Below are 27,317 nucleotides of genomic sequence, written 5' to 3' on the forward strand. Positions count from 1 at the left end.
AAATTGCACTGTGCTTACCGCCCAGAGGCTTCTGGGGTGGTAGAACAATTGAATGGCACAATCGAGTCAAGACTCGGAAAGGTGTGTGCATCCACCCCACTGAAATGGCCTGACACTTTACCTCTTGTTCTGATGGTACTCAGAAGTATTCCATACAAAAATACTGGATTGAGTCCCCATGAAATACTCATGGGAAGAGCAATGAGACAAGCATGTGTACCAGGACACAAGCTGTTGAATATAACTGATGACATGGTTTTAGAGTATTGCAAAGAGTTGGCTGACGGAGTGCGTTCTATCTCTCATCAGGTTGGGGAAGATGCAGTCAACAGACAGCTGAGCCAAGCGCATGATCTGAATCCCGGTGACTGGGTAGTTGTGAAGAATCACACTCGAGAATCGTGCCTAGCACCAAGCTGGAACAAACCGCATCAGGTTATACTAACTACTTAAACAGCTGTAAAGTGTGCAGGATTGCCTAATTGGATTCATGCAAGTCATACCAAAAGGGTACCAGCTCCTGAAGAAGAAGAGTTTCAATTGACACGAGCAATTGAAGTTGCTGAAGGTTGTGCAGCTGAAGAACTTCCTATAGAAGATCCTGAGGTAGCTGCCCAAGAACAACCAAGCACTTATCAGGATGACTGGATCCCAGTGGTGGACATACCTGAAGTACTTGTAAGGACTAGAAGCCAAACACAGCTAGATAGACATGAAAAGAGTGAGAATCAGTCAGGTGTAGAAGACCTCGCTCAGGAAAGTAGGGATACAACTATTAGGGAACCTGAGCAGGAACAGTTAAGGAGAGAACAATATTCTCAGACAGAAGAAAACCAAAGCCCCATTCCTGAGTCTGAGGAGGGACAGATAGGTTTTAGAGAAAACGTTCAGGCAGAAGGTCAAGGGGTAAGAAGTCCTGAACAGGACCAGACAGGCATAGAAACACAGGTTCAGGATACAGAAGAAAAACCAAACATCACCATTCCTGAACAGGGTTAGATTGAGTCAGATGAACATAGCCAGGCAGAACAGGCTAAAACAATAAGCCCTGGACAAGGTCAGATAGAGAGGAAATCTGAAAACAAAGATGATCAAATTGTGCCGCAAATAAAAGAAAATAAAAGAAGCCTTGAAGAAACTGACAGTGCAGTGAGAACTAAGAAAAGTTGAAAGGGTGATAGTTGGCCAAGGATTATCAAGAGACTGAAATACCGCCTTAAGACTATCAGTGAAGAACCTGATCAAGTAAACGAAGTATCCAGCCAATCTGGACCTTCCACTGTAACTCCAAAACAAAGGAGCCACAGATTGAAGATATTGAATAACAAGTTCAAGGGTCCTGAGTGGACATATGTCATTATTGAAGATTTTGAAAATCTCGACTTAAATTAAGAAAGTGACGAAGAACTGAATGTTGAACAAATTGGTGAAGAAGTGAGACCGACTTGAAAGAGAGAAGACGCTTAAGGTGTTATCTCATACCAAGTTTCTGAATTAAAGAAGAGACAAATCTTCTTGTCCAAGAATGTGTGATACTAAAGTAACTGGAAAACCAAAATAAAGCATGAACTCTGTCCTTAGTACTAGAGACTTGCAGTTCATGGGTGAATATTTCCTAACAATTAAGGCATTAGATATAGCTGATGCACACAAACGCAACTTAACATGTAAATTACATGAAGAAGAAAAGATAATTTTGAATTTAGTAGAACAAAGGAGACAGGATTTTCAAAGAAGGGCCTCTGAACCGAAGCATCAGATACCTAAATGGGCTGAGAACGAAGACCTTTTGGTAACTGGCAAGATTCATGCTGCTATGTCTCTGGATTTTGAAAAGAAAGGGAAAATCTGTCTCCATAGACTAAAAACAGAATATAACAATGCATTTATTGGTTCCAGTGAGTGTCAACATAACTACTTAGTAATGGGGGTTGGGGACTAAAAGGAGTATAAATTGGAAGGTATATTCAAAATATTACACATTTGGAAGAAGAACTGAAACCACTGGAGGTTGACAATGTATGGAAGAAAATAACAAATAGTTTTTCCACTATCAGTGGTTGGTTTTCTAACATAGGTAAAAAGTATCTTAGGTCAAATATTATTGCCGATCATGGGCATAACTGTGTTAGTTCTGATGATAATGTGATGCCACAAATGCAGTGGGAAGAGAAAAAGGTATGAAGTGAATGAGAAGTGTAGGAAAAGAAAATTAGATGAAATGCTACTTGAAGAATTGAAGGGGAATATCTACAAAAGGATGAAGGGATCACAATTTAAAAAGGATAAAGAAAGAAATAAAAGATTTGAAGAAATCGAAATGGTAGAATGCTAAAGTTGGCATCTGATTTAATAAAGCCAGTGATGGTATAAAATGCCATCAGAGAGGGGATTGATGGAGCAAGGTTTTCTATAAAAGAAACTTGCTCATATGCAATCCTCTCAAATAACCTATAATACTATAACCAACATGTTTGTGAGTACTTACGTTGCACCACATTTTACATATTGTATCTAGGGGAAGCTTTTCTATGTATTTTACTGACCAATAACCCGAGTGCCCTAAAATGGCTGCCAAAAATGCGGGAACTCTTCTGCTCATGCGTCTACTGCATCTACGTAGTAAGACGTTTTCTGTCGCTTGGTGGGAAATCTTTTCAGCTGCGCAATAGCTTTTAATATTGCTGCTCGAAATCCTCGCATTAACGCACATGCCATGCTGAAACTAACCTGTGCATGTTTCACTAAGCTATTAATGCAAAAGATATATTAAGTAAATGGGGATAGAGTAGAAGTAAGTGGCATACAGTGAATTCATTTAATTTCGTATTGTAGCATGTTTTTCTCTGACTTTATTAATTGCTCGTATTTGGGCCTTGGAGGGTGATCGACGTCCCTATTCCTTTGCGACAACTACGCATGCGTACCACATCCTTGTCCTGAGACCAATGAGGTCATTGAATGGCTGCCAAAACATATGCCCAGCAAGGACATGGGAAGCTCAACTCTTGAACCTACGAAAGGAAGAAGCTGAAACATTGTACTACATAATTATCGATCCACATATAAAATGCTTGTGGGAATAAAGCTTGTGGGTATTAAAATTAAGGGGCGGGGAATTAGACAATAGAACTAAAGAAGGTTATTGCACTTAGTATGGTGTGATGTCCTCACCCCACCGCCCAATCACATTGAGGAGTGCACATAGAATTGAAACATTTGGGGGTGGATCATACATTCAAATTGGTATAACAGAGGTAAGTTTTAGGTAGTTAGACCCTCTTGACCCACTTGATGCCGATGCTATGCTGAGATGCTGCCCGATTTTGCTGTAATCTGACTGAAGAATCCAACACTAGGGACGAATCGCGGAATAACAGAGGAGGACCTTCTAGGAAGGGGTCCGGACGAGCCCGAGCCGGAGAGAGTAGCACCAGACAGGGGTGCAACGCTGGCGTTGCAACTAGAAGAGATCACCTTCCTGGTCCTGACCTGAACCTGTCCTGAAACCTTGATACTCTGAGGTCTAGGTCCTCACACCATTCTAGGTAAATATAGTTCTGTGGGTTATGCCTCCGTATTTGCTCTCTGTTCTTTTCTCCTCAGGTACTGTCATCACAAAAGTGTAATTAATGTGAATCGATCATAAGCTAATTGTACTATTTCCTGATGGAGAATTGGGTGTATCTACGTGTATTCTGATTTGACTCACAAAATTATTAATTCAGATAAATCTTTAAAACTCCTACAGTGTCTGTGGTTCTTAAAATTAAAAGTTAAATGTGTTATTATTTCCTTCCTATTCTAATCTACAACTAGATCTATGGACAAAGTACATTTACATAAGGAGACAGGGAATGGTAATGATACTGGTGTAGCAGGTCTCTAAGGTAAATCAAAATTGATGACCAGAGGATATTTACTAGCTCGTTGAATGTATGAATGTATATGGGCCCAAAGTGAGAGTTGTGTGTATGTGTGTGTATAGAGCTGGTAAACTCCGCTGCATCAGTATCATAATGCTAGGGCTAGCCGAACTGACTCACATACCCACGTTCTGACCTAATGACATCACAGGGAGTCATAATCACATGATTTTTGGCACTGAATTCTCTCAGAGAGTGCTGTTACTTGACCCTAATCCTGATGAACAGTACAATAACTGGCATTGCTGAAGTTAGGAGCCTCTTAAGTGGACAAGTTTACAATGACACAATGTGAGAAAATGGCTTTTTGGCTGAGGGGAGATGAGCCCTTCTCCAGCAACCACCACAAAACTTGTCAAGGTGAACCACAAAAGTCACTACATTGACCTGTGCTTAACTTAACTATCAGGCTTAACTTAGAGGCAATGTGTAAAGTATTTATGCAGCACTTAAACAGTGATAAATTGAAAACACAACACAAGAAAAATCAAATTTCTATTTAGAAACATTGAGTGCAATTTATTTTATTATTTGACGCAAAAACAACAAAAATACAGTCAGTAGATCAAGAGTCATGAATTTATAAAGATAAATGTGAAAAATAGCGTCCAAAAGATCAAAGTGCCACCCACGGACATCTGGTCACACGATCCAAGGTCGAAGTCAAGGGTTATGGCTACCCGTAATGGAGCACAGTTTAAATACACAAAGTGGATTGGTCCCAGTTTCCATATACCTTCGAACTTAGAAGAATTTTTGAGAAAAAATATTTTAGAAGGTAAAGTTCAGTTGGGCAGGACAGCTGGCTGTGTCCGAGGAGGAGGCGTCATTGTTGGACAGCTGCTGGAAGAAGTTGCAGTGAAGATTTCTGTGGTCTGACAAGTCTCATTTATGGAAGTCGATAATCTCCAGCGGGACGATGCTGTAGGCTGTAGCTGATGATGGCTCCATGAGTCTGCATACTGCTTCTCTGAGAAGCTGCTGAACAGGATATTCTGCTGCAGAGAAGAACATAGCAGACTTTACCGCAGAGTAAGGCCAACAGACGATTCACCTTGGGTGGATCTATCAGCAGGTAGGTCCCGGTCTCCTAAAAGTTCTCAGTGCACTTTTTGGCAGAAAATTTTCGAAATCCCAAGTTTTGAATTTTAACTATCTGGTCACCTTTAGCCTCGCTTAGAAGGGTCCAGGACTGGAGGGGACACAACTTAGAGGGACAAGATTCATTCAGACTGACTCCAGGTGCAGGTTCAAGATGGTTGGACCCTTTTCTGTCCCTATGGCTCTGATCAGGAGTCCACCTATCTAGCCCTTGATGTCACTCTGGAAGTCCTTGGTTCTTCACAGGTCCATGAGTAAACTGAAGAGTGGGTCTGAGGATCCTAATTTTAAACCTGGTGCCAGCTTTGAAGTGAAAGAAGCTTCTGGAGTTTCACTCCCACAGAAGTGTCTGGAACTTTCTGCCTCCCTGCCCTGATCCCAGGATGTGCGGGGCCTCAGAGTTCTAGTGTGAGAATCTTTTTTGTGTATGCTGAGGCAGCTGCTTTCAAGTGCAAGTGGGGCTATGCACAGCTTCGCTCCTCATCCTGCCAAAACCCAGTCCCCCATCATGTCGCTGACACAGAGTAGTACACAAAGGCCAACTGCCAACTACACCTAGTAAATGTATCTCAGGACAGGCTGCAGGCACCAAATGGTAAGGACAAGAAAATGCCAACTTTCTGAAAGCAACAATGCAAAGAGGAACCCCCCTACACCATAACTCCTTCAATAATGGCAGTGGCTACATAATTACTCCGAGCCTAAATTTTCAACAGCACAATTGATAGTTTTCAGAGAGTTATTTCGAGATTATCACACACCTGTACACAGACCTAAAAGTTTACTGAACTTTTTGTAAACACAACTTAATTGACACAGTATAGACACAGACATTATGACCAATTATTAATAAAAGACATGACTTGCTTTTAGACATGTAGCACATGCACAGGTATGAGCTCAAGTGTGGACATCAGGTTGGGCTTGAAAGTTCAGGTTGACCCTGATGGAGTGCGGGTTGGATACAAGGACCAGTTTTGGCCCCCTGCAAAGTACCTTAAATGCATCATCAAAGGGGACCCGATGCGTGGAGCAGAGGCGGCGATGCACTGTCATCTATCGTGGGGTGTAGGCAAAGCGCTGGTTCTGAGCTGTGCAAAGTCAGGATGCATCGAAAAAGTAGGTGATGCGCTGTGCCAATGGAGAAGCGATGTACTCAATCCTCGCAGCAGCTGTGATGTGCCGTCGTCAAAGGGAGATGTGCCGGTTTCAAGTGGCACGACAACAACAAAGGCGTTGCATGAATTCTGGCAATTAAAGCACTTTATACCCACTTCCTAGGACCCAGGACTGGATTGGCAGCACTTGGCAGGGCAAATCTTGGAGCAAGCAAAGTTCAGGTGCTATTGTAGGTGGATGGTAAGTCTTTGATGTCCCTGAGACTGAGAACAGGGGGCAAGACAACATGCCCTTGGAATCACTCAAGGTTCAAGTTAGAAGGGTCAAGTCCTTCCTCCACAGGGCAAAGGGTAGTAGGCAGCAGGACAGCACAGCAGATAAGCAGTTCTTCCAGAGCAGCAGTCCAGCAAAGTGGCAGCTCTTCCTCCTGGCAGAGTTCGTCATAGGTCCAGTAGTGTCTGATTTGGTGGGGTCCGAGACCCAGTACTTATATCCAGCTGTGCCTTTGAAGTGGAGGTGATTTCAAAGAGGGGTTTAAAGTGTACAGTGGTCCTCCCTCCAAGCTCTGGCTCCAGACTCAGTACAGGAGAGTTTGCAGACCTTTGTGGGGGGACAGGGCTCAGCCGATTCAGGTGTAAGTGTTAGTTCCTCCTTCCTATCCTGCCCAGGATGACCCATCAGGCAGTGGATGGACACTCAGTCACACCTAAGCTTCCTTTGTGTATGTGGCTGTCTACAGGGAATGCACAAAGTTCAGCTGTCCTCTACCCCAGATGTTTATTGGGAACAGGCTGCAGGCACACAGGGCTAAGAGCAGTAAAATGCTATCTTTCTAAAAGTAGAATTTGTAAAAGGGTAGTCCTAAATCCATCTTTACCAGTAAAGAGGATTTATCATTACCATTCCAATTATATGAAACACGACAGAGCTACTCCTTCTCACTCATGCATTACAGCTTATAAGTGTAATAAGGAATTCTGTATGTTAACCTATGAGAGGGGTTGGCCTCATAGTAGTGAAATACTATTTTGGGTGTTTTTTACTACCAGGAAATGCAAAACCTAGAAGTCATGTCCACCTTTTGATTACACAGCACCCTGCCCTGTGGGCCACCTAGGGCCTACCTTAGAGGTGGTATATGTCATAAAAGGTGAGTTTCACGCTTGGCAAGGAGTTTCAGGCGTGCCAAGTTGACAAGGCAGCATACAATGCACACACAGGCTCTGCAGTGAGCCATGTTTACACTGCCTGAGACATGTTTAAAGCGCTACTTGTGTGGGTGGTCCATTCAGTGCTGCAGGACCACTAGTATAATTTAATTAACAGGCCTTGGGCACATGTAGAGAACTCTACTTGGGATTTACAGGTTATAGGTCAATTTAATATGCAAATTGTGGCTAGGTCAATCAAACCATGTTTTAGGTCAGAAACGCATGAACATTACTACGGTCAACAAAAGAATTCAGCAAAAAGATGAGGCAAGCAGGCAAAACGTTTGGGGAAAGTCCATCCAAAGATGTCAGGTCTAACAGCTACTAACACAAATACAGTTCTATTTAATATACCACCTACAGTTTAAATAAGGTGTTGACATGAAAGGAACATTACAAGTATCTCTATAAATTGCATGAACAAGTATGTGTTTGTTGGGAGAATATAGTGCCAGAAAAAAACACAAAACAACACTGGGAAGCCAAATTATTTATACCCCGAATTGCCATGATTTAATGATTTAGTCTATATCGCAAGCATAAAATGTACAGATTAATTAAAGGAAAACAAAAAGAGTTAAATAACAATATTAGTTTTGTCCACCTGTATTTCTTGAAGAAACACATATATTTAATGTGAACTACTATACTAACCTAAGTTATTCCTTAGCATTAATACATTATGCGACACTTGTAAGGTAATATTTTTCACTAAAGCACATAGGTGAGATTTTTATTCAAACACATACTTTCCCATCTATTCACAGTAATGAAAATTAGCAACATCTTGTTTAAAAATGTTTATATTTTTATTTAGATTCTCTATTTTATCAAGGAGAGTTTATATTGCACTGCTGTACTTGTTTGTTTTACAGAGCTAAGATGTTAATTCCTTGGGTCACAGTTGGAGCAACAGACAGTAAACAGTGCATATCACTGCTCTATTTACCTTCTGCTCTTGGCACTGTCTTTGCCACCATGAAGGCAGGGTCACAAAGGTAGTGTATAAGGCAAGCCAATGTTCGCAGTTGTGACTCTGGGCAATCCCTCAATGCCGTCCATGACTTTATATAACAACTCAACGTCACTGTAGAAACGGTCTCTCAAAAATGAAAATAATTAAATTGACCACCAAATTCGTACTAACTCTGCAATCTAAGTAAATGGAAATATTAATGCCACGTTTCACCTTTTGTTTATCTGGAGACCGGAAAAAATTAAAGCCATCCATAAGGATAGATATGAAAATAAATGGGTCTACTAGACACGGAGTCTAACTTCTACAATTTCCAAGCTAAAGCAATATCCTCTAAAAGTAAAGCCTTCATTATGAGAATGTAAGTGATATGCCAGACAATGGTTTAGAAAGGGGGTATTCAAGGAGCTAACAAATGAATGGTAGGCTACCAGAAGGAGCTCGGGAAATAATTACTGAAGAATACAAAAATGTGATGGATAGAATGCTTGAATTAATCTCAGCCACATCCTAATTCATTGTTATTTTGCAAGCCATGCTACTTCAATTTGGACCCAGCCATATGCAAATCAGTCTTGACTCCACTCCAATAGGAACAGTCCATCCCCAACTGCCAGGCCAGTTCCTTCCTGTTCTGGAACACAAGCAAACCAAGATAATGTTTCCCTTATTAGAGCTCATCAGTTAGGTTTAGTTTGGTTTCGGTGGCACAGTTTGCACTGCACTCACATGAGGGCATACCCGTGTCACTTAGGACATCACTTTGAAGTATACAAAAAAGTGACGATGGAAAGCTTGAATTAATCTCAGTCATGGTAATTACTTGGGGCCACCTCCCAGTCCCTTAGTATTTTCCACACCACCCCATGTCAGTTTGGATCCAGCCATAAGCAAATCAGCCTTGGCCCTGCTTCAACAGGAACAGTCCAGCTCGACCTGCCAGGCCAGTTCCTCCCTGAACCAGAGCACATGCAACCCAAGACTGGTTTCGCCCTTATTAGAGGTCTCTTGCTCACTATGCCAAGGCATACCTGTCTGATGAGCCCAGATGGCATTGCTTGGATTTGTCAGTGATTTTCCAGCATACAGACCATCAATAGGGCCCATTCTATATTTTCAAGTTCCCAGCATCAAAGGCTCTAGATCTAAATCACCAATACTGACAACATGACTGCATGACAACATGACTGCACGGCCTCGTGTGTGTGTGAACGGAGTTCTTTAATACGTGCTATTACAGTGCTAGCCTTAAATCTGTTGTAAGCGAGAACAAAAACACCCCGGGGTGCTAACTGTACCTCGTGCGCATGCCAAAATAAATGGAAGTTGAACGCAAACTCCGTTCACACACACACGAGCCTCCGGTCACTGATTTTCTGCTCACCTAGTCTCTAACTATAGTCACTATTCTCAGTAAACCCATCGGTCGCTTCAAGTAATCATTCACGCCACCACCTTTGTAAACCCGCAACACGGTTCTCTTAACACACTACCCTTATTCATGTTTAACTCAACGATAGCCATCACCAATCACCATCGCTTACTAACCGAACATTCTCGTCATGTAAAAGTGCATTCACCACATTCTCAATAACCTCATTTACAGAATATCTCCAGACGAAGGATACTACGCCGAAATGCATTGGGATGGGATCATCTGACACAAGAATAAACGATGTAAATTCATCAAGTTTAAATGCATTCTGGGAATTGAAGTTCATTAAGTATGAACCATAAAATCAAATGAATTCAAATGAATTGTGAAGCAACATATTCATTAAAAAGAATAGTTTTTTCAAAGCTCAACAAGTCTTTGTGTTTAAGAATCACATCAACAAGAGAAACCTTTACTTGGAAGGACTTTTTACCTGTGCCCGAGGGACATACCCCTCGTTCTTGGGGATGCACCTATATTGACGTTCATCACACTCTAGTTCAGTGAGTGATACCTTGGTGCACGGCACATTTGGTTAAATTATCTTCAACCTGGTAGTGCGCACACTATTCCTTTGACTTTAGAAAGCTGCCACTTTGTTTCCCAATGTTTCCAGTAGCTGTGGAGCCCCCCTGGTAGCCGCACCTCTGGGTTAGGGAAGGGAGCGCCACACACCAAGAGAAGGGTTCTGCTGTGTTGGTAATGAGCAGAATGAACATTCTGGGCTAGCTAGATGCCACAGTTTGCATGAAGTCATTGTCAGGTGCATAGGGACCTGGTAGCTCATTGGCTACTTAGCTGAACATTCCCTATAGCTTGTAGTGGGCATACAAGTGGCACTCCAGGCACTCAGACCACAGAGTACACCTGGACTGAAGAAAGACTGCCCTGATTTTCCCTGGGCCCAATGAGGAGAAGCTACACCAAAGGCTGAACAGCACCTGCTGCATCTTGGTCTAGAAATGAAAGGACTGTGCAGGTGCTATCCAGCTCGACTTCAAGTCATCCCAAAGACAGAGAAGATGACTCCAAGAGTCATTTTTCTGACTCCCTGGTACAGTCACAGGTCTATAAAAGCTGCAAAACCTCTCTTACACCCAAAAGCAGAGTAGTCTGACAGGCACTGGATGCTGAGGTAAAACTGGTGGACTAAGTCCAGACCCACAAAAGTTGCACCGGAGTGAGTTGGGCCCATGATAATCCCCTGACTGCAGATTAGTCACCCAAAACAGGATACTTCTAGTTAAAGGGAACTGCGGGATTTGCTATAACCAGAGACCAGTAGACCACTAGCAGTTGGTTTTGTGCATGGCTTCACCTGGGGTTCGTGGGGCATCAACCCTTTAGGCCAAAGTCACCCCTCCTGTTCATGGACCAAGGGGTGGCCACAAGAAAAGCCCTTACACCCACTTAGCATCCACAGCAAACTTGAGCATGTTCAGTAACCTGCATCCCTGCTTGAGGACCACTCCATTGACGTTTATGTCAGTGCCCCCATAGAACTTGGAACTAGACTGGAGAGTGCTTAAACGTCAAGGTAAGTGTTCAACTGGTCCTGCCTGACCCTGTGACTGGCAGTTTATCAGAGATGGACCCCACAAGATTGGCTATATAGCCATTTTTTAGTTACTTCTTGTGGGTAACCCTAAACTGCGAGCCCCATTAGCTCAAGTGATTTATTGCATTGAGTGAAAAGCTGAAAAATATTGTTTCTTTAAAAATTCATATCCCCAGAATCCTCCATTTAATTTTTGTTGTTGCGATGTCTATTTTAATACAAATATCCAACCTAATTATAGAAATTGATGTTATTTTTTCATTATGTTGCATTTTCTTCTTAATCAGCTGTTTTGGTACTTCTAAATGCTTTACAGCCTGATTGCTCTGAGCCACAGCTACCCATAATTCAGCTAAGGTTTTACGAACAAAACTGACAGGACCTGATATGGAAATGTGACGTACATGCTGAGGTCGCACAACCATTGTCCACACAAAATGTAATTGATAAGTGGTAAGGCTGTCATTAGAGGAATATGTTTGCTTATTAGATGTAATTCAATATTATTTACATAATACACATTAGGGTAATGGTTGACATCAATAGACCAGGACTGCTTGTAGATTAATGCAATTTAATGTAATAAAAATAATATAGTAAAAGAGCAGGGGTTAGTATTTCATTATTTAGGGCCCGATTCTGATACAGGTCGGAAACCGTACCGACCAACACGGACCGGGACTGAATTTCGACAGACGCGTACACACGCAGTACGACCGGCGAAGTACGATGCGTCATGTACAAAATACAAACGACTCACACGGAGTACATTCAGTCTGACCGAAACGTACGGAAAAAATTGACTTGCTCGTAAACGGACCCGGAACCCTTCCGACCGACATGGATATGGAATAGAACCGACTGACACGAACACGTGCCGTATGACCGGCGAAGTACGATGCAATGCATGGGAAATGAAAACGACTCTCACGGAGCCCAAGACGGAAAATCGAAACGTACGGAAAATAGGGAATAGTATTGAAAAGAGCCCGTTGTGACCATCGGGTACGCGAACTCTGAAACATAGCACAATGTGAGTGTGACCGACTTGAATCACCCTGCAATTGACGCTACAAGCGTCCATTCCGGTCACCTGAACGTCTCCGTCATGCTCCAAATAAATCAACAAAAAAGACAGAAAAAGGCCAAACAAGCATTGACAAAAGCCCACAAAATTAAATTCAAACTAAGACACACCCACAACCCCAACTATATAAAGGGCCAAAATCCATACCATGATCCTTTGCAAATTCAACAGACCTGCCAGCAGAGAACACCACTACACTGCACTCAGACATACACCCACAACCCACCCATTGCACAACCTTCACACCACTAGCACCTCTCAAAAAGCACACTCACAAACACCCAGCCTTACTTTTACTCACTCATTCTCACTTCCACACTCTCCCACACATCCATCTCCACCACCACCCATCACCATGCCCCCAAAGAAGAATCCAAAGTTCACAAATAGTGAATTGGAAGTGATGGTCGATGAAATACTCAGAGTCGAGCCCCAGTTATTTGGCGCATTGATTCAACAGACCCCTCTGTCCCAGAAAACTAAGATGTGGGAGATGATTGTGGACAAGGTGAACGCACAAGCAGCTTGCCCACGCACAATGGACGACATCAGGAACAGGTGGTACGACATACACAGGAGGGTCAAGAAGCTCATTGGCAAAGACCATGCCCTGAGCCAGCGTACTGGCGGTGGCCCTCCTGCCAAACCTGTGCATTTCACTTCCTAAGAGGAGAAGGTGTGGGCCATCCTCCCACCGGTGGGCATCCATGGATTATCCAGAATACCAGAGCCTGGTGAGTACAAAAACAGCTAATCTAAATTGTGAGGCAATATCAATCCACACCCACAGACATTAATGTCCGGGGGTCATCAAGCCACATCAACCCAAAGCAAAATATCCTGTGATGTGTATGCCAGTTAGATCAACACAATATTTGCAATGTCTCAGTAACATGTAACTATGCCAATACATGTGCAAATGTACTGCCAAACACAGCAAGGATTTGGCTCTAAACACCAACAAACACTGTCAGCCATCTTCCTAGCACAGTTACACTCACTCCCAGGGAAGCAGAGTCCCAGGAAGTAAGTTTTTGTTTGGGTGTAATGAAAAGCATAATGGGAGTTGTAGTCACAGCAGAGTCCTCATCCCATATGGCCCAGGAATACCCCCATGCACCATGCTCACCTCACAGGGAGTGCAAAAGTCCTGCAAGAAGGCTAACACTGGGCTCTGCTGTGGGGAGCACAAGGCCCTGCTGGGACTTGGGCTCCAACAAACAACAGGACACCACTGTCAGACAACTTGAACATTAACTTTGACTCACTGTCATGGAAGCATGGGCCATGGTGGCCTAGCTGCTCCAGTGGGGAGGAGGAGTGTTACCTCAAACTACATCTTCCAGCAGGCCCTGTCACACACACCCCTCCCACCAACACCGAACACCACACCTGGGACTAAGCCCAACCTGAGACTCAACGTAAATCAACTTCCAAAATGCCTGACACTAGGCCCTGGGGCGAGGAGCACCAATCCATGGTGGTATCTGTGGTTAAAATCAGATTGTAGCTAACACCATATCTGCAATGTAATAGGAAAGCTCACCATTCACAAATTTCACGAAACTCAGCACAAACTCACAGCAAGACAATGGGATCCAAACAACAGTCACATGCAGCAGCCATCTTGTTCGCCCAAATTCACTACCAGGAAAGCTGAGTCACAGAAAGGAAGCTTGGGTTTGCTGGGAAGGTGGGTGTAGCCAAAAGCATGATGGGAGTTGAAGTCACAGCCAATAGTCCTCATCCCACATGGCCCAGGAATGCCCCCATGCACCATGCTCACCTCACAGGGAGTGGAAAAGTACTGCCAAGATGGCTCACACTAGGCTCTGCTGTGGGGAGCACAAGACCCTGTTGGGAGTTGGGCTCCAACAAACAACAGGACACCACTGTCATGGAAGCATGGTCCATGGTGGCCTTTCTGGTCCAGGTGGGGAGTGCTACCTCAGACTACATCTACCAGCAGGCCCTGTCACACACGCCCCTCCCACCAACATCAAACAACACACCTGTGTCATGGATGGGAGTGCACTTGTATCGCAATGGCCATGTAAGTCAATTAACCAATGCATGAGCTGTTCATGCACACAGCTCTACATGCACATAAAAACACATCAGCTTTTAATGACAATGTTCTAAACCAACATTGGCATCTGTCTGTGACAATTGAGGACAATGCAATGCACATACACTCATCATGAAGCACAGTAGCAACTTTAATGTGTGTGATACATTGATGTGTGCTGAACCACAACATACATTGTGTGTCTCTTCCACCCACAGGGGCAGCTGGGGAAACTGCAGGTATAGAAGAAGAAGAATCCCAGTCCCAGACACTGGTTGACCCTGAGCTTTCGTGTGTGGATGCCTCTCAGTCCTCTTCGGACCACGACGAACGACCTGGCCCCTCCGGTGTGGATCAGCGTGCATCACCAGCAGCTGTTATATCTGCAACCCCTGCCACCACTCCTGCTACATCTGCGAACAACCAGATGACCCCTACCAACACGGACACACCAACTCAACATAACACCGAGGGCACAGGGCACCCTGGAGGTGTTGGCCAATACCACCAGTGCCAACACAGAAGGAGGCCTAGTGTTGTCTGTGCCTGCAACGGCAGGGAGTGGTCATGTGGGTAGGGGTGGTGGGAGTGGGGACAGGATGAGGCCACGGCCTTAACATGGTGCTGCACCGCAAGATGATCCACAGTTGGGATGCATATTACAAGCCTATAAGGAAAGCACCGGAGACTTTGGCCAGGTAGTGAGGCTCCTCAGGGACATTAAACAACAGCAGGCTGAACATCATGCCAGATTGGACTCCCACATGTCCCGGGTGGAGACACACATGTCCCGCATGGAGTCCAAAATGGACAAACTGGAAGTCACGGCGGTGCATAGGGACATACTGACATGCCTACGCCAGTTTGCAACCAACATGTCCACACCTCCCTGTGTGCCCACTACATCTGTTGCCACAACATCTGTAACTGCCACAGGGAGGGATGAGGACTCTCGCGGATAGTCCACAAAACCGCCGCAGCTTGCACCTGAGGGTCCCCCTAAAAAGAAGAAGAGCGGTCGTCCAAAGAAGAACAAGTGAGAGCCAGCTGGCCATGCACATTCCCCAGGAAGTGAACACCAGCTCCTGATATCACCCATCGTGCACAAACCGTTCACCTTGTTGACTGTCACCCAACTCTCCCACATGTGATGGAGGGGCTAAGTTGGGATGGGACAATGAATCAAATGACTGTGGACTTCACTCAGGAAAAATCATCTACCAACACTGCCAACTCCTCTGTGAACTTTGGATTTCCATTGCACTTTACAGCACTTTCTACCACGTACACCTTTCACACACATGTATGTAAATAAATTCTTAATCACAAAATACTTGCCTCCGTTGTAAATTAAACTGGGTTTGTCACATAGAGATGACGCAATGCTAAAGAAAGACTGTGCATGGAAACTACTACAGCAATGTGAACACAGTCATGTGAGTCATGTTGATGTGAGAAATATGAGAGATAGACACTACTAGGTCAACACAACACTAATTCACTATGCTCATCATACTCATTGCCTTCAACATTGTGATCTGAAAATACACAGAAATACAGAGGCTGCGGAAATCAGGCCACAAGTACAGTATGCCAAAGATTGTCAGATGTGTGGATACAGAGGAAGCACATCACAAAGTGGTGCACACCTTTATTACACATACACAACAAGTGAACTGACTAATAGATGCAAGGTATCCTCACATGACATTGAGCACAAAGTAACCCAGAGGGCCAGACATGCCAGTACAGGGGTGTGTGGGACGATGCATCCGGGTTCCAGGAAAGGTTGCACTCTGTAACCGGATTGTGTTTTTTGGAGGTCACATATCACCAGACAATAGCCAAAGGACCCTGTGAAGGACAGACATACAGCAGTATTGAAATCACAAAATAACTGCATACATCTCTAATACACATTACTTACACAATTCCCAAGAGTTGTAAAAACAACCTATGAATCATGTCTACACTGTTTGGGAGAACAGACTAACTCGAAGGACACATTAATGCCATGATAATGACAATTAGCACCCAGCCACACGTATGCACCCACATTGCACCACAAAAACACAAATCAGGGAAGGGAAAAACATACACAACTCATCACTGCATACTCACAATTATGAGAAAAAGTTGTTCCCACTCACCCTCATCATCACTCGCAAAATGACCCAGGCCTGGATCCTCCCCTGCTGGCGGTTGATGGTCGTCATCATCTTCGATGAGAGGCAACTCCTTCCTCACTGCCATGTTGTGTAGCATGCAACACACAATAAATATCTTGCACACCTTTTCAGGTGCATATTGGAGGGCCCCTCCTGTCCGGTCCAGGCATAGGAATCTGCTTTTCAGGAGTCCAAATGTCCGCTCTATCACTCGCCTGGTCCGCCCATGTGCTTCATTGTAACGTAGATGCGCTGGTGTGACTTGGTTTCTAAGAGGTGTCAGCAACCATGGCTTGTTGGGGTATCCAGAGTCACCTACATACAACCAAACAAACATGTCATGGTTCAGGAAAGAGCGTTAAATTACAAAATACTAAAAATCACAAGGTAAACTGAGATTACACACTGACAAGCCAGGCACGCTGGTTCTGCAGCTGTGACATCATCTGTGGGATCCTGCTATTCCTCATGATGTAGGCGTCATGTGCAGAACCAGGGAAACAGGCACAGACATGTGATATTGTCATGTCCGGAAGACATACCACCAGGGCATTAATGGTGTGGAAATGTTTTCTGTTTCTATATGTCTGCTCATGTGCGTGTGGTGCTACCAAAGCCACATGTGTACCATCAATTGAGCCTATGACATTTGGCATCCTTCCCAGTGCATAGAAGTCACCCTTTATGGCAGGCATTTGTTGTGGGTTTGGAAATTTGATGTATCTGTTTAGATGACACAACATTGCCTTCAAAATATCACGTAGCACACGGCGGAACATGGTCTGTGACATCCCACCAGCACCAGCCACAGTGTATTGGAAGGTTCCCGTGGCAAAGAAATGTAGGGCTGCCATCACCTTCACCTTGGGGGTCAGCGCAGTAGGTTACGCCCGTACAGGTTGTAAATGTGGGGCCAACTGCTCCGCCAAATCCTCAATCAGTGGTCCTGTGAAGCGTTAACGTCGGATGCAGTCATGTTCAACCATGGTTTCAAGGTCTGGGAAGGGTCTGTGGACATTTACCCTCCTGCAGTATATAGGGAATCAAAGAAAGATTGTCAGTTCCCCTACATATGTGGAATCACCATGCTAAATGGCACATGCTACATCATATCAAGACACAGCTGAGTAAGGTGTGTGCTATTCAGCATGGACACATATCCCAGCTATGTGCCCCTCACCTAACCTTTCAGCTCCAAATGGTGATACAACAAGTGCTATGCTATGCTGTCGTCAATCTATGGGCTCTGTCACAGTACATCTGAATAAATGTCACATACCAAACACACACCTCAGTGACTAGTGAGGATAGATGTGTTGTCAAAATGACAGGTGTTTGTAAGTCACACACACAGGGATCATGTATTGCCACATGGACACAGTCATTATGTAACGTCTGATGTACATGTACCAACACAACCATTAAACACCCATGATGTGCTAACAGGCTTGTTTGCAGGGCAGACATGGATGTCTGTGACACACAGACACAACAGCAACTCGCATGCCCAATTCAAATGGATGTTGGAGAGGATTCAAATCTCCCAAATACAATTAGGTCCATGTGCATAGCACTATACGCAAATACTCAGGATGTACCCCACAGTGCTAGCTCAGGAACACCCTGTAACACACAGTACATGTCATGTGCAATTTAGGGTGTATGTAACATTTCATGAGACTATGTGCCCCTGTAACTGTGCCCAGGCCACGTGTGTTGATCAGCAAAGTTCTCACTCACAGTAGTGAGGTGCATCAGATAGAATGCCTTTTTGTCACCATGTAACATGGCACCACCTGGTAGTGCGTGCCACAATGTGCAACGTCAAATATGACATGTTAAGACATGTACCCACGCATGTAATGAATCCCAAAATGTGATTACATGTACTGTGTGACAGGCTGTCAGTGTGTTGTAGAGCACCAGAGTCCCTGCTAAAATATTTTGGTTGCCATCCTTTGGCCATTGAATGTAATGGTGACATATGCAGGTGTGATTTCAAAAGATGCGTCAGACACTTAGGGACCAAGGTGTACGCACGCATTGTGCATTGAATGGAATGGTGACATACGCAGGTGTGATTTCAAAAGACGTGTAGGACACTTAGGGAACAAGGCGTACGCACGCATTGTACATCGAATGGAATGGTGACATACCCAGGTGTGGTTTCCCAAAACGCGTTAGACACTTAGGGACCAAGGCGTATGCACGCATTGTACATTGACTGGAATGGTGACATACGCAGGTGTGATTTCAAAAGACGCGTCAGACACTTAGGGACCAAGGCGTACGCACGCATTGTACATTGACTGGAATGGTGACATACGCGGGTGTGATTTCAAAAGACGCATCGGACACTTAGGGACCAAGGTGTACACACGCATTGTACATTGAATGGAATGGCGACATACACGGGTGTGATTTCAAAAGATGCGTCGGACACTTACGGACCAAGGCGTACGCACCCATTGGCTATTGCCTGTCATGGAGATAGACACAAGTTTGCTACGTTTACAATTTGTGTGCACACAGATTCCGTCGGCTCACTGCAACAATGTTTCAAAGTCAATGGTGTCATGATGCAGAATATTTGAACAACGTGGAAGGTGTGTCCGAAGCGTTCAATGGCATGGATTGGGCTATTTCGGATAATGGGAACGACTCTGACATATCTCTTTGGCCGCATCTAACAGATTCTGCCTCATAAGCACAGATATAAGGCTGTCTGTCCCCCAGAGACTTCACTTGCCTGCACTACATGCTACAGGATGGGATCTCAGAACACCACTGCTGCTGTCTCTGCATCCTCTGTGTCCTGCAATGGCATGTACAGTGGAGAGAGCACCATCTTTCACAGAGGAGGAGAACCAGGCCCTGCTGGATAGCCTCCTAACAGAGTACTGCAAACTGTATGGGAAACCAGGGGAGCAGGTGAGTGTAGAGTCCACTGCCTTTTCAATTGTATATGTTTTCTGACTGACACCAGTAGCATTGTTTGTGATCACCAAGGGCAAGCATGCGCACTGAGTAAGTTTTAAGTCTCTGAGTGTGTAGATGCACGTACTGTACTTGTACAGTGATGAAAATGTGTATTTTTGCATGCTTGGGTTTTCCAGGCACTGTTTTATGTTGTTAATGCAGGCTTGTATACATCATATGCAGCTCAAAATTACAACATGTATGTCCAACTGTGTAATTAAGAAACCTGGTGCATGTGTAGTAATGGTGTCTCACTTTGTCATCCTCGCAGGTTTCTGCCGATCAGAAAAATTAAATTTGGCAGACCATCATCCGTGTAGTAAGATCGGTGGGGGTCTTCAACGCTGCATCCGCCACTGCCAGAAGAGGTGGCAGGACTTTCGTGGCTGGAACCGGCGGATTGCAAGAGTCCAGCTGAAGCTGTCGCCTCCTCGCAGGAGGGGCGGACACTGGACCCTGACTCCCCACATGCTCCGGATTCTGGCAGTGGTCTTCCCAGACCTGGATGGGCAGTTGAAGGCCAAACAGTAGCAAGGAGGGGGTAAGTCCATGCCTTTTTGGTGTATTGTGTATAATCTACAGTTTGCACTCCTTCAGCCTTGTTACACTCCCACAGTTTGGCTGTCTGCTCAGACAAGTACCATGTGGCTACATTTGCTGATGCCACTTTCTCATCTGATGACCAGGTGTGTCCCTTCCCCTCTTTGACATGTGTCACTTGAATTGTGTGTATTTGCTGTTGTCCAAGGAAATGTTGAGAGCCCCATCTGCAACAGGGGCATTGAATTGAGCATCATGGGTGAGGCTATTGTGTGACATGTGTCAGTACATTCCCTGATAAATGACCTGTGTTCTGTGTGTGGTCCACATATATGCACTAATTGCTTTTGTGGGTCAGCATAGGAGTGTGAGGTATTGACTACACACTCATGCAGCAGGCATGACCAATGTTGAGGCCTCTGCCAAATGATGGGTATGAGTGTAACAAATACATAGTCACCTGCAGAGTGTTCCTGGTAATCCCATGTTGTTGCAGGGATTCTGCTCATGCACAGAACTATGCGCAGGAAACCAGGATCTCAGTGAATTGTGGTGTACCAAAAACTCACCTCAGAACCCAGAACCCCTATCCGACCAGCATCAGTGTCCCATTCGTGATCCGTATTATCTCGGAGGTCCCAATATATAGACTACCCAGAACAAGCGACTTAGAGTACTCTCAGGAATTGTGGGAATCAGAAATACCTGTTCGTAATTATTCTCATATCAGTCCACAACAAAAGTAATCAGTGACACGGTAAAGTTTAAAAGGGTTATTTTATAAACTACGTGTCCTAAGATGCAGTACTTTGGCTAAAATAAGCAGATAAATGATTATAATTAAAACCATCAGCATTGTTACAATACCATAGAAAATGAAAGGAGAAATCATAGTATAAATGACAGTGGAATACAGCCACCTTCCTTTCGCTAGTAAACTAATATTATTAGACTAGTAGAAGGTCTCTAGGCTTGAATGGGGAACCCCATACCGTAAAGATCAGCTTAGTTGGATCACATCACAGGATCAGATGTGCTCTGCTCCTGGGAAAGCTCTTCTTCAGAATGTGTGTAAAGCATGCAGTCTGCAATATCAAAAGCACTCGACTTTCAGGTATTTGCAGCTGCGTGCGTGTTATGGCTAAATAGTGGGCCGATCAACCTGAACTCAAAAACATGCATTGTCTGGCGACCCAGACTGTTTCTTTACACAATGTTCAGACCAAGGTCGCAGCGCACGTCTAGGGATGTGAACAACAGACAGTTCTCATGTGAAGAAAAAGGCGAGCAAGCAGTTTTCAAATAATAACATGTATCTGCAGTGTCGTGTGCAAAGGCAGCAAAAGTGGCAAGATGGCTTTCAAACATCAAACGCGCTTATGCCAACATAGCAATGTATGTATCTAAATCGCAGCCCTCACTACACCCCCCCTTGATTGGACCACTAGCAAAATAGGGAAATAATAAGGGACGCAGAGTTCAAGTTCGATAGAACAGAACTAAGGGCACAAATTGGAAATCCATATAAAAGGCAGTGAAGGTTCGAAGGCAAAAAAACAATAAAAGGAAAAAATATTTGAATGGAAAAATTAAAGGCAAGGCTCAGAGAACCCGAATGTCGAATAAAAAACCAAAAAGTTTGTGCAAAGGAAAGTTGGACAACATCCAAGTTAATCCATCAATGTATAGGCACAGTAAGTAGCAACAGCTTCCAAGAGGAAGTCATTGGAGTGTTCTGTAAAAGTGTCCGCCATCCAGTCTAGTAAAGCAAATGAACATACATGTTCTTCAACAACTGGGGCCTCTAGTACAATCAGAGGACAACTGGTGTGTTCTTCAAGATAACTTTTTGCCAGGTAGTCATATGCAGCCGTACCGATGTCCCAATTCCCCAGGACTCCATATGCCGCTCCACAGGCCATAATCCTTACGCCAGAACAGTCCAACTCAAGAGCCACTAAGGGACTCATTAGTCGATCATAATCCGGGGCAGGAGACACCGAGTTTGACAAGCACAAATCCAGAGACCATTCGAATGGACAATCTAGGCAATGAAAAACAGGTTGTACGCATGTAAAGTAGGAAAACCGGAAGGACAATCCATAGGCTATGCTCAGGGTTGCCAGTTGTAATGTTCCATAATATTCAAGCATCCGGTTACGAAGATGGAGCAGCTGGGCCAGACTGTCGTGTGACACAAACTGTGCAGCCATTGCGTAGTAAGCAGACCAACAACAGCACCCCAGCCACAAGGGCGAGAATCAACAGGAGACCGCCAAAGACGCTGGAAAAAATAGAATGAAAAAATGCCGGTATCACACCAAAAATAGTTTGGAAGGGGGTCACGAGGCCGGAGCCCACAATTTTGAAAAAATGTGCCAAGCCAGTTGTTGACGAGGCATTAAAGATAGTTTGAATCAGGGCACCAAAATGAAGTGGGAGATCAGTATTCAAAAGCGCTTGCACCTCGGTGCGCGTATTTGCTACGTGAAGGACAAATGTTTCCCGGGAAGAAGTCAGTGCGACTTCTTTTTGAGACAATAGAGCCCTCATTCTGCTCATCTTGTTGAACTCCGCTTTCAAGGTTGGAATGGAAGGCCAGATGGATACATCTAGCCGCCCATGCGGGGGTGGGAAAAGGACATTCTTACAGCAGACTACTCTCTGTCATACAGTCACTATGTAGGGAATTCCCACTAGCATCCCGCAGCAAGCCTCATTATTTAAAAGCAAATAACTACCGTTAGCCAGCAGCGTGAAAGAGGGTATAATAGCTGGCACTGGAATCCCTTTCAGAACGCAAGCTAAATTGGGAGCGTGCACATTGCATGCGCCATGCAATTGAATGTGCCTACAGACTACAGAGTGATCAGGTGTGGAAGTGCATTCCTCACCTTTCAAATAGACCTCTACCTTCTCTCATGCACCTGTATGTAAATGGGAGTGACCAAACTTCATGCAGGAAGGCAGTACCCAGTTGTTCATATCTACCTAGGGCATAATGTTTCATGCAAGAACTGAATTTAAACAAAGGAAACAGCAATGTGATTAACCTGTGGATAAGCCACACAGCGGAATTCAATTCGGCCACAGAGAAAGGCAAAGGTTCTAACTTTTCAATATGCAGTAAAGAGTATGTCGCATATTTCATGGACATGAATTGTTGTTTTGCAGTGAGATTAAAGGGAAGGAATAAAGATGATGTATTCATGTAGTCCCAGGGAACTTTCCAAGCCTTTAACGTCTGCAATGTCCATGCAAACTGCATTATAGAACGTAATTGATTTTGACCATGATACAAAACAGACATATCATTCTGCACAATATCAACAACAGAGGAAACAATATTGTCTAAAGTGTAAATTCTGGAAGAAAGGGTGTTAATGCTATTATCTATAATGGCTAGTACTTTTTCCATCTTGGCTTGATCAATAGCCCTCTGTGAGAAGTTGGCCTGGTATATGCTGTTCACTAGTTCTAGTGACCACCTTGTACCATGCCAAGCAACCCTTATGGTGTGGTTGTAAGTCAACCTTTTTGGACTAGCTGCCCTAGTGGTAGCGTAGGCTAAGCAGTCTTTGAGGCTAAACTCGTGAAGCGTGTTAAGCAAGCTGTTTTACCAATAGTAACCCCCTTTTATACCAATGAAAGGACACCACACAGATATATATTCAAAATATATATGTATTTATTTCTCAAAGTAACCCCTAGTCTCTTTATGAGCACAGGAGCACAAATCGTCAAACAAGATTATCACATAATACACAGAAGTTGCACTTTATATGGATAGGCCCTGGTGGCCACTCGAACCATATACTAAAATAGTGGTATAAGTACCACGAACAGAAAAGGGAAAAGGCCTAGGGCCTCTAGAATCGCTGGGCCTACAAGGAGCTAACGTCAGTTAGTGACCAGGAGGTCCACGGGTGGCGTGTGCAGAGCAAATAGTCACACGCGTGCTCCCATAGGTTTCAATGGGTGCGTAAAAAGTACAAAGTTACTGCAAAAGGAATCTTCCGGATGACCTAGGAACTTAAGATTTGGAACACAGGCACTAGAGATGTAATACTACACTTGGGCACAGGTGTGCCAGCTTTACCTCACCCACAGGAAGCGGGTGCATAGGCCTCGAAGTGCGTCGGGTTTCTTCTATCTGTTCCGTGGGGCCTGTAGACAAAAGTGCTGCAGGCGGTCGGTCGGGAAGAGATGCAGTGGATCCAAGAGTGGATCGGAGATGTTGAAGACCTGTAAGCAGAGGGGACAGTGTTCACAGTCACTAGCCAGTGACCAGCGTGGCACCAGGTGGGTACCAGGCGATGTCGGGCGCAAACAGGTGATGAGGGGTAGCTTGTCTCCGCAGCCACGTGGTCCCTGAAGGTCGACGACGTCCAGGAGTCGGCTCACGAGCTGTCCCACGCAGGCTCTCGCTGTCGGCGGTGTCGGCGACTTGATCGAAGCAAACAAGCCTTGGCAAAAGCAATTGTAGAAGGATTCGGAAATCAGCTGTTGGTTCTGACCAGCAAGGTCAGAGGGATTGCTCCTTTGGAGGGGAGCAAGGGCCAGTCTGGAGCAACCAGACCAGCGGTGTTTGTCGTAGATTTCGTCGCCAAGATGGCCACTAGCCAGCGGGCCAGCAACCGGTTAGGCGCGTCGAGTGGCAAAATGCAGAAGGGCCCCACGCAGATCGTGGAGATGCTGGAGGGCTCACCTTTGGTGCAGATGCTGCTCGAGGGTTGGGCTTCTCAGGACCCAAAGCACAACTTGGAGGGAGCCTCGGTTGTTGCACTTGTCAGCTTGTCGTAGTCGTTCCAAGATGGCTGGCTCCACGTGTCTCGGTGCCTCCACGGGTCTCCTCCTTTCAGGGACTGTGGATCGGGCGGTGAGAGGTCTGGAGGTCCAGGTCTTGTCAGTCTCTGGGCTCGGGCTCCGGCGGGAGGCGGCGGCAAAGCAGACGGTGATTCGCTGGATGGTGCTTGCGTTAGCAAGGTGGTCACTCCCTGACCACAGGGGAGATTTTCTTCAGTCTTCTGTGCAGCAGAATGTCGAAGTTCCCGTCTTCTTCTTAGTTTCAAGTTGATTCCAGGATGTCTGAAGTCTTAGGACACAGCTCCTACCTTTATTCGGATTCTAGGGGCCGGACTACCTGCTAGGTCCCTCCCTATGGGTGGGACCAGGAAGGGGGGTGGTTACACCCCCAATCCTTTGTCCAGCTCGCCCCAGGCCCGGGACTGGTGTGCCCCAGGACCGGTTTGAACTGGCATATGCACCGAGGCTCCTTGTGAGCCACAGGCATGTCTGGTTTCTTTCAAGCCCTACCTGACCAATACACAAAATCCTGTCTGGGGTGGTGCACGCACCTCCCCTGGCAGGAAACCCTTTGTCCACACCTCCCAAGCTGGAAGGACTCCCAGCAGCAGGAGGGCAGACTTGTGTCTGTGGTGGCAGCATCCATTTTGTGGAGCTGAGGCTATGTCTGATTTTACCCGGGTTTCAGGTACTGTACATGTCGTGTCCCTCTAGAAGGGTGGAATGCTAACCCCGTCGCCAGAATTGGCGAGGGGTTAGTATTCCAATTCGTATGACACCTTACTCGACATGTTTTGATAAAGCCAAACCAAAGATAGCATTTAACCGCGAGGTTCATAATGCACTTAAGAGTATATGGTATGACGATATCTGGAAACAGTAGAAGGAAGTTGTTCCGACCACTGCAGACAGGCTCAGCTCATGCCAGAGCACCATCTCACATGGAACCAAGCACTCTGCCTTCAGGATTGTTAAGGCCTGCCATAGGAGTGACTTATAGGTTACCAGGTGTCCCATTTAGGGTTAGGTATAGGTATACTACACCTAAGTAAGAGGTGATTACACCAACTTACCCCAGCTGAGTGATCAGCCAGTTGTGTCAGATTGTTAGGCCAAGCCTGGGGTGGCATAATACATGCTGCAGCCCCTGGCAGGCCTTGGGTACACCAATGCCCTGGGTACCTAGTGTACACTGGTACAGGGGCTGACAGGGTGATCCACTTCCAATTGGTTATGCACCTAGGGTGCATAGTTTTAATTTAGTAGAGAGAACAGCAGGCTGGGGGTCTGATTGGCAGGCCCACAGCCTCAATATGTCAAAAACCAGTGAAGCAAAAAGCAAAAATTTGGGGTGACCATAGGATAGCAGACCCTACTCTCCTACACAACCCCCCCCCCAAACGCTGGGACATTAAACTAGCCTTGACCAGTCTCGTCTTCATGTCCTAAGTGGAAGTACCTGGAGAGACCATCTGCATTCCCATGGTCAGTACCTGGCCGGTGCTCCACTGTAAAGTCCATCCCCTGTAGGGAAATGGACCACCTAAGCAGTTTGGGGTTTTCACCCTTCATCTGATTTAGCCACAAGAGGGGCTTATGGTCGGTCTGAATCTTGAAGTGAGTGCCAAACAAGTATGGCCTCAGCTTCTTCAGGGCCCACACCACAGCAAAGGCCTCCCTCTCAATAGCTGACCAATTCTTCTCTCTGGGGGTCAACCTTCTGCTAATAAAAGCAATGGGTTGGTCTTGACCATCTACATTAAGTTGTGACAGCACAGCTCCCACACCCAACTCAGAAGCATCTGTTTGGACAATAAACTCTTTGGAGTAGTCAGGACTTTTCAGGATAGGTGCAGAGCACATGGCCTCCTTCAGGTCATCAAATGCCTTTTGACAGCTTACTGTCCACTGAACCTTTTTGGGCATCTTCTTGGATGTCAGATCATTAAGAGGAGTCACAATGGACCCATAGTTCTTAACAAACTTCCTGTAATACCCAGTCAAGCCCAAGAAAGCTCGAACTTGAGTCTGGGTGGTTGGAGGGGACCAATCCTTGATGGACTGTATCTTACTCTCCAGTGGTTGAACTTGGCCCCCACCTACAAGGTGGCCCAAATACACAACCTTACTCTGCCCTATCTGGCACTTAGTAGCCTTGATAGTGAGGCCTGCCCTTTGCAGAGCCTCAAGAGCCTTCTTCAGGTGGATCAGGTGATCCTCCCAGGTGGAACTAAAGACAGCAATGTCATCAAGATATGCTGCGCAAAAGTCATCCAACCCAGTAAGGACTTGGTTCACCAGCCTTTGGAAGGTGGCAGGTGCATTCTTCAGACCAAAGGGCAT

Source organism: Triturus cristatus, chromosome 1_1, assembly GCF_964204655.1.
Source record: "Triturus cristatus chromosome 1_1, aTriCri1.1, whole genome shotgun sequence".
In the NCBI taxonomy this organism is placed as follows: domain Eukaryota; kingdom Metazoa; phylum Chordata; class Amphibia; order Caudata; family Salamandridae; genus Triturus; species Triturus cristatus.